At 39.8% G+C, this 16,037-nt stretch overlaps 1 long non-coding RNA gene across 1 annotated transcript; it reads left to right on the top strand.

Moving 5' to 3' along the window:
• The first annotated feature begins 356 nt into the window (after nt 1–356).
• LOC123110238 (uncharacterized) lies at nt 357–3,040 on the top strand. The gene is made up of 3 exons (XR_006453238.1): nt 357–741; nt 2,050–2,140; nt 2,453–3,040. It is a non-coding gene; the product is annotated as an uncharacterized lncRNA (long non-coding RNA).
• Nucleotides 3,041–16,037: the final 12,997 nt, after the last annotated feature.

Genomic DNA, 16,037 nt, shown 5'->3' with positions numbered 1-16,037 from the left:
GCACCCCGACTCCAAACCCTAGTCATGGGCGCGGCTGCCGCACCTCCGTTCATGCTCCTTCTCCTCGGCGCCAGATTCATGACGCAGGTAGTCTGTCACGGAGACGGCGACGTGGCGCGTGCATGCATGCACGGGAACGGCGGTGCTCGACCGCGCGCGTACGTACGGCCTTGCTGTAAATTTTGTTGCTCAAGAACAATATTTATACTCCCTCCGTCCGGTAATACTTGTCCTCGAGGACAAGTATTTCCGGACGAAGGGAGTACTAAATTTATACTTTTAGACATTTTTAACCAGCTTCGTAATAATCCATTAAGAAAAAAACTTAGTCCGAAGTGGCGGGGAGCGGTAAGCAAGAAGCTCTTGTGACTTCTACTTACTTACCAGGGGTGTGGCTTGATTCGTGTGACGTGGGGGGCATGGCTTTGCTCAACTCCATAGAGGCAGTCCGTCTGTGGCAGGAGCCGATACATACGGGAGCGACTAGTATAGAAAATGGCCCTCCGATACAAGAATAGAAAAATCGAAGTTGGGCCATTGGATTGAGGATGGATGGCACAGATTCTGCTGAAGGATGTGTACAGACAAATGCATGCTTCTGTGCAAAAAGGACCTTCATCTCTATTGAATTTGCTTCCTACATTCTGTGCCATCAAACGAGAGCCACACCCATTTTTCATCTCCCAACTGCTTCCCGACGGCGGTGGCGCTACAGCGACGTGACGACCCGTTGTTGGACTGGTAAGGCCCTGCTCCTCCTCCTCTTCTTCAACATTCCCCCCCCCCCCCCCCCCCAGTCATCCTCTTAATTTCTAGGGTTCTTGGTCTTGGTCTCGATAATTTCTAGGGTTCATGGACCGGTGGGAAGATTGAATTATTGGTCTTAATTGTGAATACAAATGAGCTCACATGGCGGTCAGATCCCTATTCTAGGATCCGATCTCTCCTTTCTGAAATCAACAAAGGTATGACGAACAAGGGGGGGACTAGCTGTCAGATCCCTGTCTTAGTAGTTGTAAACAATTGTGTGGATTGATTTATCAAATGTTTTTACTCCGAGCCTGAACTACAGGGTTGGAATGTTTTGGCATCAGCACTTTTAAAAATATTAGCAGGGGGATAGCATAAAATTGAGCATATATTTTGAGATGGTCTTCACATACATGCCATATTGCTGTAAATTAGTTAGGTCTGTTGGTCTGTAAATTAGTTAGGTCTGTTGGTGGATGTCAGGGAAAATGGCTGAGTTTGGTACTTTGATATGATGGAGTGACCACAACTTACATTTGGCATTTTGTCTGACTAATGACGAAATGGTAGTGACCCGAACGATTTCTGTGCAAATTAGTGATAGAAGAGATGAAACTTATAGGCCCAAAAACAATTAATCATACAACATCGATGTTCTGAATAGAAATATGTGTACTTAGTCTCAAGATGTATATTCTGGACAGAATTGTTGTGTGTTGAACACCTTTCTTATTTGGTCACTCCATTTTTGTTCTACAAACAAAATTAATCTGAATGTATATCATAATAGCATTGTCCTGAGATGGGATAACTAGAGCTTGGGGTTATGGGTTTCCTGATAAGTAATGCTGCATGTGTACTAGTTAATCAGTTACCAGCCACTCCATTTTGTTAACAAATCTCATTCATAGAGTTTATTTTGTGTTCTCTTTTGGTCACGGCGAAATGTGAGTTTGCATATTGTACATTAAGAATAAATAGAATGTAGCAAGAAGTCAATCCAGTCCTTTAATTTTCTCTCAAAAGAACAGTAAAAATCATTTTCCAATATACGGTCTTCTGTTGTTTCTTATGCATTATGTGCTTTGTAGATACTAGCTTCCCTATAGGCATCAAATATACTGGTTGTACTACAGTCAGAACTAAAATGTTTGGGAGAAATGTCAAGTTGTATATTTTGTTAACCTAAACTTTTGGTCTTGCTTTTCTGTTCTGAAACCTAAATAACAGGGTGATTTGGCATTGTTGCCTCTTGCATGCACATGGTCGTGTTTCCTAATTCTCCTATTTTCTGGCCAGATAGTTTCAGAATAATTGATCCATTCATGACGTACGCAACATTGGCGAGATGAGAGAGCCGTTTGTTCAGCACGGCAGAAGCTCGACCAAGGTGAATAATATAAGTTGTACAACAACGATGGCTGCAGTTTTTTCTTCTTCTGAAATTTGACTAATAAGAAGTTCATGCCGTGGTGTTTTATTTGGATATTATTTTTTTGAATGACGAACAACTGTACTTGATAGTTCTGAATTTGGAATTTTTTAGTTGATTGTGCTTCAGTACATAGATTGAGTACATATATATATCATATGTGAGATTATATACGTGGATATTAAATCCTCATCTAGCAAGGATTAACTGAATGGTTCAAAGCTGACAAGGATTTGCTCCCATAGATGAACTAATCCCTGCAGCCTGCAGGTTGTGGGTGATCACCCAAACCCAGCAGGGACCTGCAACTGAACAGAGCCGTAGGAAGTGATATCTTTCTTGGCAAGATTTTCTTGATTACATTTACAAAGAGGAGGGAAGGAAGATTGTCTTTGAATGATTTGAGGGCCATGTGAGGAAGAAATTTTTGATAGGTGTCAGCTCTCTATTGTATAACTGAATGGTCGCCAGTGGACAGTACCATGTATGCATTCGACCTCAAGGCGCAATCCTGGTCTACTCTCGACTTGGCTGGCTAGGTTCCCCTGTCGCTCATTGGCATGGGCGGCACGGTGTTTGTGTTCGGCGTCCGCGTCAAGGATCACAAGCTCTACGAGCTCTGCTTCGACACGACCATAAACATGACCTGTTCTTGTACCAAAAATGACCCTCCCATCTTATGTATCAATTGATATTTATGTATGTCTGTTGTGTTGTGTTCTGGTAGGGGTGTTCCAGATGTTTAGTTTTTTTTTTTTGAAATGTCCAGATGTTTAGTTCTGATTGAAGGGTCTGGCTTAATTTTATTCATGTACTAAAATATTTGTGATGAGGATTTGTTGTCGTTGATGTTGTGTACTCCAATTTTGTGATAAGTATTGACATACCTCTTTGCCCAACTTTCTTGCATAATTAGTGGTGTCCAATAGTGTATTTAAATATGCGTGGCTTTTATGAGATTAGGCATTACTGTTGTGCAGAATTGAAATCCTAAAGGATGTAATGAATGGAAAGAAACGTTGTGTGACATATCTAACTTTACCAGGGTTTTTTCCTGAAATGTACGTTTGAGTGGACTGAGATCCCTCCAGGAAATCTGTGCCATCCACCTTCAATCAAATGGGCCAGCTTTGATTTTTCTATTTTTGCATCGAAGGGCCATTTTCTATACTAGTCGCTCCTAATACCCTGCTTTGAAAGTTTGCTCTCTCTGTGTGTGTGCGCGCCCAATTCCTACATGTTGATCTACAAGCTGTAGCATCTTGAGAGCACCAACAACTTGGTTTCTCAAGTTGGTGCTGCTTTCAACTTGTGCAGCAAATTTTTTCTTACTTTTTTACATGAGCATGTCACTGACTCCTGTATTCATGCGGCAGCTGTAATCATCTTTTCATAATCAATTTTGTTATGATGGCTATGCTCTCTTTAGCTATTTCTTATGTATAGCATTTCGTTTGATTCGTTACTTTTGTCTGGGACGTATTCTGAATTTCTGACAAAGCATCGGTATCATGGTCTTTAGTACTGAACAAATCTACTATTTTTTTCAGGGGCAGCTCATCGACCTTGTGAGCTCCGGTGACGAATCATCCGTCGTGCGGCTCTGGAGGAGGTGTTGCAGGGGAACCCATCTTCAACATGACTCCGACACAGCTGGTGGTAAGCCTCTCCTCTGCCCTCTCATGTGTGTGTCCGCGCGTGGCCCTGTGTTGTGTTGTGTGTGTGTGCCCACGGCCATCGAGCCGATTATGCTAGCAGTAGTCCAATCTTAGATTAGAATGCGACAAATTCCCACTTGTTGGTCTACAAGTCGTAGCATCTGAGCTCCTCCTTGCATTCTTTCCGTGTTCAATCTTGGTTCCTTAAGCTCTCAATTTGTGCAGGTAACCCCCATCCATCCTTCCCTTACATCCGTTCCGGTGATGCAAAAGTTTCCCCCTTTTTTTTCGCCGATTCACCACTCTACATCTGCCACTTCAATTCTTCTTGGTTAATTGTTGGAGCAGAGACGAATTCAGTGCTGATGAATTCCAATTTTGATCTTGTTAGTTGCTGATGGTTTGGTTGGTGACTCAGGATGATTGATTGGGAAGGGAGGGTTTGATTCATTGTATGTACAAGGATGGACTGCATGGCGAATGATGATGGATTGTGCCTGAGGGGTTGTCCTAGCCTTGTTGCTGCTCGGAACGCATCGGCCATGGAGCTTCCTCTCTCGCTTCAGGTGAGCTCCTCTCTGCTATGGTTAATTCATGGCCATACAGCCATTGCTGCTTTTCTGTTGTTTGGATTTGGCACTACATGGGCTCCATTGGCTGCCGTTTAAGGTCAAATTTTTAGATGAATTTGTCAGGATTTACCAATGGCTGAGTAGGTCAATTTTGATCCTACTGTTTAAGCATTGATGATTGTTGCTTGAATTGAACATCATGGTTAACCTTGAATGTGTTACTCCCTCGGATCCATATTAATTCACGCACACTTAGTATAACTTCGATACAAAAGTTTTACTAACTGTGCGTCCATTAATATGGAGAGGAGGGACTAGTTGAATTGATGCCTGATGACCCACAAGTGTAGGGAATCTATCATAGTCCTTTCGATAAGTAAGAGTGTCGAACCCAACGAGGAACAGAAGCAAATGATAAGCGGTTTTCAGTAAGGTTTTCTCTGCAAGCACTGAAATTGTAGGTGATAAATAGTTTTGTGATAAGATAAATAGTGACAAGTAATAAGTAAACAAAGTAAATAAAGTGCAGCAAGGTGGCCCAATCCTTTATGTAGCAAAGGATAAGCCTGAAAAATTTCTAATAATGAGAAAGGAGCTCCCGAGGACACATGGGGATTATCGTCAAGCTAGTTTTCATCACATTCATATGATTCGTGTGTTCGGTACTTTGATAATTTGATATGTGGGTGGATAGGTGCTTGGGTACTGCCCTTACTTGGACAAGCATCCCACTTATGATTAACCCCTATTGCAAGCATCCGCAACTACAACAAAAGTATTAAGGTAAACCTAACCATAGCATGAAACATATGGATCCAAATCAGCCCCTAACGAAGCAACGCATAAACTAGGGTTTAAACTTCTGTCACTCTAGCAACCCATCATCTACTTATTACTTCCCTATGCCTTCCTCTAGGCCCAAATAATGGTGAAGTGTCATGTAGTCGATGTTCACATAACACCGCTAGAGGAAAAGACAACATACATCTCATCAAAATATCGAACGAATACCAAATTCACATGACTACTAATAGCAAGACTTCACGCATGTCCTCAGGAACAAACATAAGTACTCACAAACCATATTAATGTTCATAATCAGAGGTGTAATAATATGCATTAAGGATCTGAACATATGATCTTCCACCAAGTAAACCAATAAGTATCAACTACAAGGAGTAATCAACACTACTAGCAACCCACATGTACCAATTTGTGGTTTTGGATACAAGATTGGATACAAGAGATGAACTAGGGTTTGAGAGGAGATGGTGCTGGTGAAGATGTTGATGGAGATTGACCCTCTCCCGGTGGGAGGATTGTTGGTGATGACGATGGTGATGATTTCCCCCTCCCGGAGGGAAGTATCCCCGGCAGAACAGCTCTGCCGGAGCTCTAGATCGGTTCCGCCAAGGTTCTGCCTCGTGGCGGCGGAGTTTCGTCCCGTAAGCTTGCCCACGATTTTTTCCAGGGTAAAGGCCTTCATATAGAGGAAGATGGACAGCGAGGGCCACCAGGGGGCCCAGGAGACAGGGGGCGTGCCTAGTAGGGGGGGGGGGCACCCTCCTGGCCAGGGTGTGGGCCCCCTAATGTACTTCTTTCGCTCAATAATTCTTAATAAATCCAAAATTATGTTTTATGGAGTTTCAGGACTTTTGGAGCAGTGCAGAATAGGTTTCCAACATTTTCTCCTTTTCCAGCCAGAATTTCAGCTGCCGGCATTCCCCCTCTTCATGGTAAACCTTGTAAAATAAGAGAGAATAGCCATAAGTGTTAAGATATAATGTGTAATAATACCCATAATAAAATAAATATTGATATAAAAGCATGATGCAAAATGGACGTATCAACTCCCCAAGCTTAGACCTCGCTTGTCCTCAAGCGGAAGCCGATATCGAAAAATACGTCCACATGTTTAGAGATAGAGGTGTCGATAAAAAAATAAAATACGGAAATGAGGGCATCATGATCATTCTTATAATAGCAACATATATAGATTTCATCATATGATTTCTTATGCTCAAGTAACAATCCATTCACAATATCAAGTATGGTTCATAAACTTCATTAAGAAATAACAAATTATAATCTTAGTCATTGCAGCAATCGCAATTTGTCATAACATCAGAAAGAGTCAACAATAGAGCTTTTCAGCAAATCCACATACTCAACTATCATATAGTCTTCTATAATTGCTAACACTCACGCAATACTTGTGGTTATGGAGTTTCAGCCGGACACTGAGAAAGACAGGGGCTTATTGTGTTGCCTCCCAACGTATTCACCTTCCGGCGATGTCAACAATAATAGTCTATGCTAACGAACATCCAATTGGATATATATATATATATATATATATATATATATATATATATATATATATATATATATATATATATATATATATATATATATATATATATACGGCTGCGCTATAGTGAGCGTGCGCGCATTTTGAGTTAATCTACGCGCCGGCCGCTGCTCCTAATCACGCGCACGCGGGTGCGCGGGGCACGCGGGTCGCTCAGAAGGCCAAATTTTGAGGGTAACTGTATATGCAAAATAAAGTAACACGCTTTATTTCTGTTACCATGTGTTTCTCCGCTACGCAGGCTGCTGCTACTAATCACAGGCGGGTGCGCCGGTCGATGAGAAGGCAGATTTGGTGGGTAACGGCATGTGCAAAATAAAGTAACATGTTTAGTTATATTACCATGTGTTGCTCCGCTACGCGAGATCTTGCGTCAGTATTCATTGCCCGTAATAAAATAAGTATAGATGGTAATGGACCTATGTTTTTTACCGGCTCTAAGACATCATGATTTCATTTGTAAACATTGCCAGTAATAGATTAAGTGTAGATAGTAATGGACCTAGGTTTTTACCGGCGGCTCTAAGCCATCATGATTTCATTCCTAAACATTGTCAGTAATAGATTAAGTGTAGATAGTAATGGACCTAGGTTATTTACCGGCAGGTAGATATGAAGGTTGCATCCCTAATCATTGCCAGTAGTAGATTAAGAGTAGATAGTAATAGAGCTACGATTTTTTTTCTGTGTAGGCGTGCGAGGGATGACTGTTAACTAAAGTATGGCAACGGTAACGTGTTACTATTTTTTTTCTGAGAGAAGGCTGGCAAAGCGACACCAGGGCGATGGTAATCCATTACTATCTTTTTGTCTAGGAGAAGGCCAGCAAAGCGCCGCCAACAGTTTTGGTCGTAAGCGTTACGATCAATCTTTTCCCACGTCGCCCGCGCCCTTCCACCTGGTTAGCGCGTCGGCCTAATTAGTCGCGTAGGTTGGCTCGGTTGAAGTGGCCGGAGCGTAGGATAAGGTAGAATGCGCGCAGCCATAGTTTAGCAAGCCTATATATATATATATATATATATCATGATCTTTCTAACACGAGGAGCTTGCCAAAGGATAAAATGAAAAAGGGAAAGGTGAAGATCACCTTGACTCAAGTATAAAATAAAAACAAAAAGTACGAACATAAAGTAAAAGATAGGCCCTTCGCAGAGGGAAGCAGAGGTTGTCATGCGCTTTTAGGGTTGGATACACAAAATCTTAGTACGAACGAACGTTACTTTATATTGCCACTTGTGTATGGACCTTTATTATGTAGTCTGTCGCTTTTATTGCTTCCATAACAAGGTCGTATAAAGCTTATTTTCTCCGCACTAATAAGTCATCATATTTAAAGAGCAATTTTTATTGCTTGCACCGATGACAACTTACTTGAAGGATCTTACTCAATCCATAGGTAGATATGGTGGACTCTCATGGCAAAACTGGGTTTAAAGGAATATGGAAGCACAAGTAGTATCTCTACTTGGTGCTAGGAATTTGGCTAGCATGAGGGGGAAATGCAAGCTCAACATGTTTGGAAGGTCGATGACAATATACTTTAACTGAGATGTGAGAAAACATAAACCATTACGTTGTCTTCCTTGTCCAACGTCAACTCTTTTAGCATGTCATACTAAATGAGTGCTCACAATCATAAAAGATGTCCAAGATAGTATATTTATATGTGAACCTCTCTTTCCTTATCACTTCCTATTAATTGCAACGATGACCAAAACTACGTTTATCAACTCTCAACAATTTTCCTGCCTCATACTTTCTATATGTGAAGTTATCACTAACCATAAGATCTATAAGAACTCTTTTAGTTCTTTCTACTTTCTCAAGATCATAGCAACATAGAAAAGCCCTTGACTCAACACTAATCTTTATTATATGTAACTCACGGACTCGATTACAAAAAGAGATCACAAAGCAAAACTCAAAACTACTTGATATCAAAACTATCTACTAGATCAATATACTACTAAAAGGACCGAACTAAATAAAAACGGTAAAGGTAGGAGTGTGATGGTGATACGATACCGGGGAACCTCCCCCAAGCTTGGCAGTTGCCAAGGGGAGTGCCCATACCCATGTGATTACGTTTCCTTCTTCACGGTTGGCGTTATGATCTTCTTGGCGATGATGCCCTTAAGAATACGGTTCTCCTTCTCAAGCTTATTGACTTGTCGTTTGAGGTCCATAATTTCTTTACGAAGCTTGCCGTTACGGCCAAAGCTCCCTTTACCCAAGGATGCTGCATAGCTTCTGGAGAACAAGTGAAGCTCTTTTTCATATTTTCATAAGAGAGAAATCTAAAGTTGGAAGGGATGACCGAAGTTGGGATAGCCAGGTTAGGTAGTTCCCCCATCATAAATTCTGCTTGGGGACGAGAGGTAACTTCTTGATCTTCCTCCGTGGCATCTATCCTTTTCAAGTCGGCCTCCATATCATCCTCTGTTGATGGTCCAAAGTGATAACTGTAGCTATTTGCTCCTGGTACCAGTGTTGGGTGAGACACCCGACTCTCCCCGACTGACTCCTGAGAAGACATCTTGCTCTTGATCTGCAACAGGAAACAGCCTGAAAACGAAAACTGAGGATATTTGCGTGATACGGTTGTCAAAACCTTCGGGAGTATATATAACGAATTTTTACCGACCAAAATACGTAATATGCAAGAAAACGGAGTCCAGGAGACACACGAGGTGCCCACGAGACAGGGGGGCGCGCCCAGTAAGGCTGGGCGCGCCCTCCACTCCCATGGGGCCTCGTGTCCCTTTCGGACTACTTCTTTCTTTCTAAAATTCTTAAATAATCCAAAACTGATAAAAAATATCATTGGAGTTGTTTTGGAGTCGGTTTACTTACCGTACCACATACCTATTCCTTTTCGGAGTCTGGAACATTCTGGAAAGTGTCCCTTATGTATTCCTCCGAGGTTACGGTTTCAATAATATTAGTTTCAACATTAATAGGATTACCTAAAATATAATGTTTAATTCTCTGACCGTTTACCACCCTCGGACTTGTGCTTTCGAAGTTGTTGATCTTTATGGCACCAGAACGATAGACCTCCTCGATAATGTAGGGACCTTCCCATTTAGAGAGAAGCTTTCCTGCAAAAAATCTTAAACGAGAGTTGAATAATAACACATAATCTCCTACGTTAAACTCACGCTTTTGTATCCTTTTATCATGCCAGCGTTTAACTTTTTCTTTGAATAGCTTGGCATTCTCATAAGCTTGGGCTCTCCATTCGTCAAGTGAGCTAATGTCAAACAACCTCTTCTCACTGGCAAGTTTGAAGTCATAATTGAGCTCTTTAATAGCCCAATATGCTTTATGTTCAAGTTCAAGAGGTAAATGACATGGTTTTCCATAACCCATCTTATATGCGGACGTACCCATAGGATTTTTGTATGCAGTTCTATAGGCCCATAATGCATCATCAAGTTTTTTGGACCAATTCTTTCTAAATCTATTAACAGTCTTTTGCAAAATTAATTTGAGCTCTCTATTGCTCAACTCTACTTGACCACTAGACTGCGGATGATATGGAGATGGGATTATATGATTAACATCATACTTAGTAAGCATCTTACGGAAAGCACCATGAATAAAATGTGAACCACCATCAGTCATAAGATATCTAGGGACTCTAAACCTCAGAAAAATAACTTCTTTAAGCATTTTAATAGAAGTATTATGATCAGCACTACTAGTTGGAATAGCTTCTACCCACTTAGTAACGTAATCAACAACAACTAAAATATGTGTATAACCATTAGAGGCAGGAAAAGGTCCCATATAATCAAAGCCCCAAACATCAAACGGTTAAATAACAAGAGAATAATTCATAGGCATTTCTTGACGTCTACTAATATTACCAATTCTTTGACATTCATCACAAGATAAGACAAACTTATGAGCATCTTTGAAGAGAGTAGGCTAAAAAAAACCAGATTGTAGTACCTTGTGGGCAGTTCTATCTCCATCATGGTGCCCTCTGTAGGATTCAGAGTGACACTTGTGTAGGATCTGTTCCTGTTCATGCTCAGGTACACAACGTATAATGACACCATCTACCACTAGTAGAAAAAGGGTCAAATATGAAGCAAATTAGTGCCGGTTTGAATATGAGCCGGCACTAATGTGTCCATTAGTGCCGGTTCCAACGGCTAGGTGGGCGGTCATCGTTAGTACCGGTTTGTGGGCAACAATTAGTATCGGTTCATGCCGCGAACCGGTACTAATGAGGTTGTGTCGGGTTGTGGGCCCCACGAACACCTTTAGTACCGGTTCATGGCATGAACCGATACTAGAGTTTCTTATTAAGCTGATTTTTAGTCCCACCTCGCGAAGAGAGAGGCAGTAGGAGCGGTTTATAAGCCGTGAGTGCAGAGACGATGAAGGAGAGGCGCAATGCTCACCTGCAGGTTGCTTAGCTTCAAGCCTTTCGGAATAGAATAGATTGCACGGAGCTATGTATAGTGTAGTCTACACTATTCCAAAAGTTTGAAGCTAATTAACGAGCATTGCACCTTTTTTATTTTTAATAACTTATTAGAACTCCGGACTTCTTGTGTTACGGCAACAACTGGATGCACTTCGTGTACAAACTGGATAATCTCTTTCGAAGTATCAGGGCCGGTTTCGGACGAAAACTCATCTATTACACCGGCACTTCATTTTAAACTTATTACAACTCTAGACTTTTTTGCGTTCAGTACGCACCATTCTAAGCCACGTCATCAATTTTCAACCCTTTCTGACATCATTTGCTCCCCTAGCACGAACCGGTACTAAAGAGGTTGTAGCAGGGCTATTTTTAGTCCCACCTCGCTCCCCTAGCAAGATTTTGACCACCTTAAATATGATACTTCTCAAACTATCACAAGCATTTGGTCTTTATTGAACTCTATGTGTAGGATCTGTGGCTGCAATAGGAGTCTTCGCCGGTTCTTAAATCGGTGGTAGATTCCTATTGACAATTTAGATTCTATACAAAAAGATCATTGATGATCAATGTATTTTTTATGTACTTCTCTGTAGCAGTAGCGCGTTTTGGCTGAAAGGCGGTACTGATCAATGTATTTTTTTGGGTTCGGATGCACAATTTAAATATGTTACTTCTCAAACTATCACAAGCATTTGGTCTTCCAACACGTTCTGATATCATTTGTTGTATTTCAGTCACCAATTTGTTTAGATCAGAGTTAAATGACCGTGAAAATGAAAATCACTACAAAACAAACTCTGAAAATGTTGAAGGTATCATCATTTCACCCGCATAGCATGTGCGAAAAAGTAGAGAGGGTCACGGCAAAAAAGAAAAAACTATATAAAAAAATTACTCAATAATAGAATAAAATAAATAATGCAGAAAAGAAAAAAATTATATAAAGAAAAAATATTCACAAAGAATCTAAATACAGCAAAAAAACTACTCAGAAATAAATAGAAGAAAACAAATAAAGCAGAAAAGAAAAAACTATATAAAAAATTACTCAAAAATAAATAGAAGAAAATAAATAATGCAGAAAAGAAAAAAATTATATAAAGTAAAAAATATTCACAAAGAAACTAAATACAGCAAAAAACTACTCAGAAATAAATAGAAGAAAAAAAATAAAACATAAAAGAAAAAACTATATAAAAAATTACTCAAAAATAAATAAAAGAAAATAAATAATGCAGAAAAGAAAAAATATAAAAAAAATTGTTGGGGCGCTGCCCGGTGGGCCTACCACGCAAATTCAGGCCCAGAAGGGCCAACAGGCTCACAGGGCAGCGCGCCAGAGTTAGGCCCAGAAGCCTGCTATATTGAGGAGTTCGAAAGGGCAGCAACGGCTGGGTTTATAAATCAGTGCGGCTGCCCTTCACTCAGAGAGGTGGGACTAAAAATAGCGCATCACGGGTGGCAGCGCACGACCTTTAGTATTAGTTGGTGGCTCTAACCGGTACTAATGGAGGGGCCTTTAGTACCGGTTAGAGCCACCAACCGGTACTAAAGGCCCTTGTTTTCCGCCGCTTGGCCTGGCCAAAATTGGCCTTTAGTACCGGTTGGTGGCTCCAACCGGTACTAAAGGCCCCTCCTATAAATACTACACTTACAAAAAATCAGTTCTATCGTCAACCACTTCTCCACTTCTTCTCGCGTAACTCGATCTATCACCGACGACGACGCCGACGCCGCCGCGCCGCCACGCCGTCGCCCCCGCCGCCCTTGATCGCTGCCCCCGCTGCTCGTACGTCGTCGCCGTCCCCGCCGCGCCCTCGCCGCCCTCGCCGCCCGTCGTCGCCGTCCCCGTCGTCGTCGCGCGCCCCCGCCGCCCGTCCTCGTCGCCGCCCCCGCTGCCCGTCGTCGCCGCCCTTGCCGCCCGTACGCCCGCTCGTCGTACCCACACACACATACACACACACATACACACACACACGCGCGCACACATACACACGCATGCATATACACACACGTACACACACACACAACAGACACATGTACGTACACACATACACACACATATATTTTTATTTATTTTCTGTTTTCTATTTTTTTACTTATTTTCTGTTTTTGGTAAGAAATTTTAGGTATATATGAGATTATTTGAACTAGTTGAATTAATAGAACTAATTTATTTTTAGTAAGAAAATTTAGATATATGAGATTATTTGAACTAGTTGAATTAATATAACTAGTTGGGGATATCGCTTATCGAGAACTTATCGGTCGACACATGATAAGGGGTAAATCGGCCAGTTTATCGGCATATCGGCCGATTTATCGCCATATCGGCTGATGTATCAGCCGATTTATCTTATCGGTCAGACAACGGTAAGCGATAAATCAGTTGATTTATCGGAATATAGGAAGATATCTTAAACAGTGTTTGAACTAGTTGAATTAATAGAACTAGTTTATTTTTAGTAAGAAAATTTAGGTATATGAGATTATTTGAACTAGTTGATTAATAGAACTAGTTTATTTTTAGTAAGAAATTTAGGTATATGAGATTATTTGAACTAGTTGAATTAATAGAACTAGTTTATTTTTAGTAAGAAAATTTAGGTATATGAGATTATTTGAACTAGTTGAATTAATAGAACTAGTTTATTTTAGTAAGAAATTTAGATATATGAGATTATTTGAACTAGTTGAATTAATAGAACTAGTTTATTTTTAGTAAGAAAATTTTGGTATATGAGATTATTTGAACTAGTTGAATTAATAGAACTAGTTTATTTTTAGTAAGAAAATTTAGGTATATGAGATTATTTGAACTAGTTGAATTAATAGAACTAGTTTATTTTTAGTAAGAAAATTTAGGTATATGAGATTATTTGAACTAGTTGAATTAATAGAACTAGTTTTTTTAGTAAGAAAATTTAGGTATATAAGATTATTTGAAATAGTTGAATTAATAGAACTAGTTTATTTTAATAAATGCTTAGTTGAATTTGTTGAATTAATTGAATTAGTAAGTGTTTAATATTTCGCCTATATGAACATATATAGGAAATGTCGTCTGACGACGAAAAAAATTTCATTATGTGCGAATACTGTGAAGACCAGCGCGGCCTGTGCGACAGAAATTTCTTTGTTGATGATAGGCGATTCAGCATTAAGCTGGATGAGACATTCGAATTCGATACAGTAAGTCACAACGATAAGTCTGTTTTCGTAATTAAGCATGACTTATCTATGCTTCATTTGCCTGACTTATAATTTTTAATTTTCACTATTCTACTAGCGCATCCCCTGCCATGCAAGAATATTTGTCTTGGATAAGATATGTTTCAATGATATGGAAACTATGGAGGTAAAGAGAGTTTACCTGAATACTAAGCATGGTTATACTTTCAACGAAAAAGTATACAATGCAAAGACGTACACCTATTTTGAATGCAAAACTTGGCAAGCAGTATGCAAGGCTTATGCATTTGAGCCTGATATGGTTATCACCGTTGATATTCGTCCGAAAGATGATATTGAAGGTAATAGAGACATATGGGTCGATGTGCAGACGCCTCCAGTTCTACCATTATTTGAGTTCTTCTCAACTATATTTTTGTCTTTGATATTGCTTATTCAAAAATAATTGAAAACTAATTTCTATTGACAGCTTATTTCCATTCAAGCAAACATGTCCAGCGCTTGGTAGACAGGACCTACTACTATCCCGGAGCTGAACTAAACTGCGAGGAGATAAGTCATTATGTTTCATGGCCTAAGGATCTTCATACTGTCAAGATAAATTTTCTTACTGAACTTAGAAATGTTAGTAGTCAAAACGTGCGACCAATAATGATCGTATTGAACTATGGTCACATCTATTTAAGAATGATGGTAAGATTTTTACTATTTGTCCTTAGTGCATCTTTTGCATACATAATTTTTTTGCTAAACTTTCATTGCTAAGTATATTAATTAATTAAGTACTATACGATGTTCTTCAACAGGGACTCCCTATGACAGTTGTGCCTCAGGGGATCGAGACTAAAGGTCGCATGTCAATTTTTAGCTTACGGCCAAGATATCCTGCATTGCACATGAGTGCATTCAGGATTTCTAGAAGCGATGAATGCTTAATAGTGAAAGATTGGAGGAAAATTGTTAATGATCGCAGAGAAGTACTAGGAGGCAGCAATGAGAACCGCATCCCATGATTAGGAGACAGGTTCATTTGCATGCTCCAGTATGATGAATCAAGAGAGCTATACATGTTCTATGCTATTTTACCCGAGAGAGAGCAGCAGGAGTGATTTAGCTAGTTCATGCTCTTAGAACTTGTCCTTTCATGTCTGTGTTCTTCATTCTGAACTTAATCTCAAAGAGTGATTTGCTTTTGTGGTGTTATATATGAATGCTTATAATATCATGACAATCATGTTGAACACGATGATATTTTTGCTTCTGGTACAAGTGAATGTTTCTTCTTAAGCTAGTGTTGGTGGTGATTAGATAGCGGTAATGACTATGATGATTAAATAATGATAATGATGACTATGATGATTTTTAGCTAGCTAGCTAGAGTATATATATACTCATGTTGATGATATGATGCAAGAGTTTTTATATTAATATGATGATATGATGATGAGTTATTATATCATTTAATGAAAGAAACCGTAGATTAGTTTCAGCTGGATGGATCCTACCTAAGTGATCAAGTATATATGCCATATCCATATACATTATACTTGATCACCTAATTAGGTGATCATGTATAATATGGATATGGATTTAACAACTCATTATAATATAAACAATC

The sequence above is a fragment of the Triticum aestivum genome, chromosome 5B (genome assembly GCF_018294505.1).
Source record: "Triticum aestivum cultivar Chinese Spring chromosome 5B, IWGSC CS RefSeq v2.1, whole genome shotgun sequence".
Lineage (NCBI taxonomy): Eukaryota > Viridiplantae > Streptophyta > Magnoliopsida > Poales > Poaceae > Triticum > Triticum aestivum.
The sequence above is the reverse complement of the archived record's forward strand: the minus strand, read 5'-3'. Positions and strand labels throughout refer to the sequence as shown.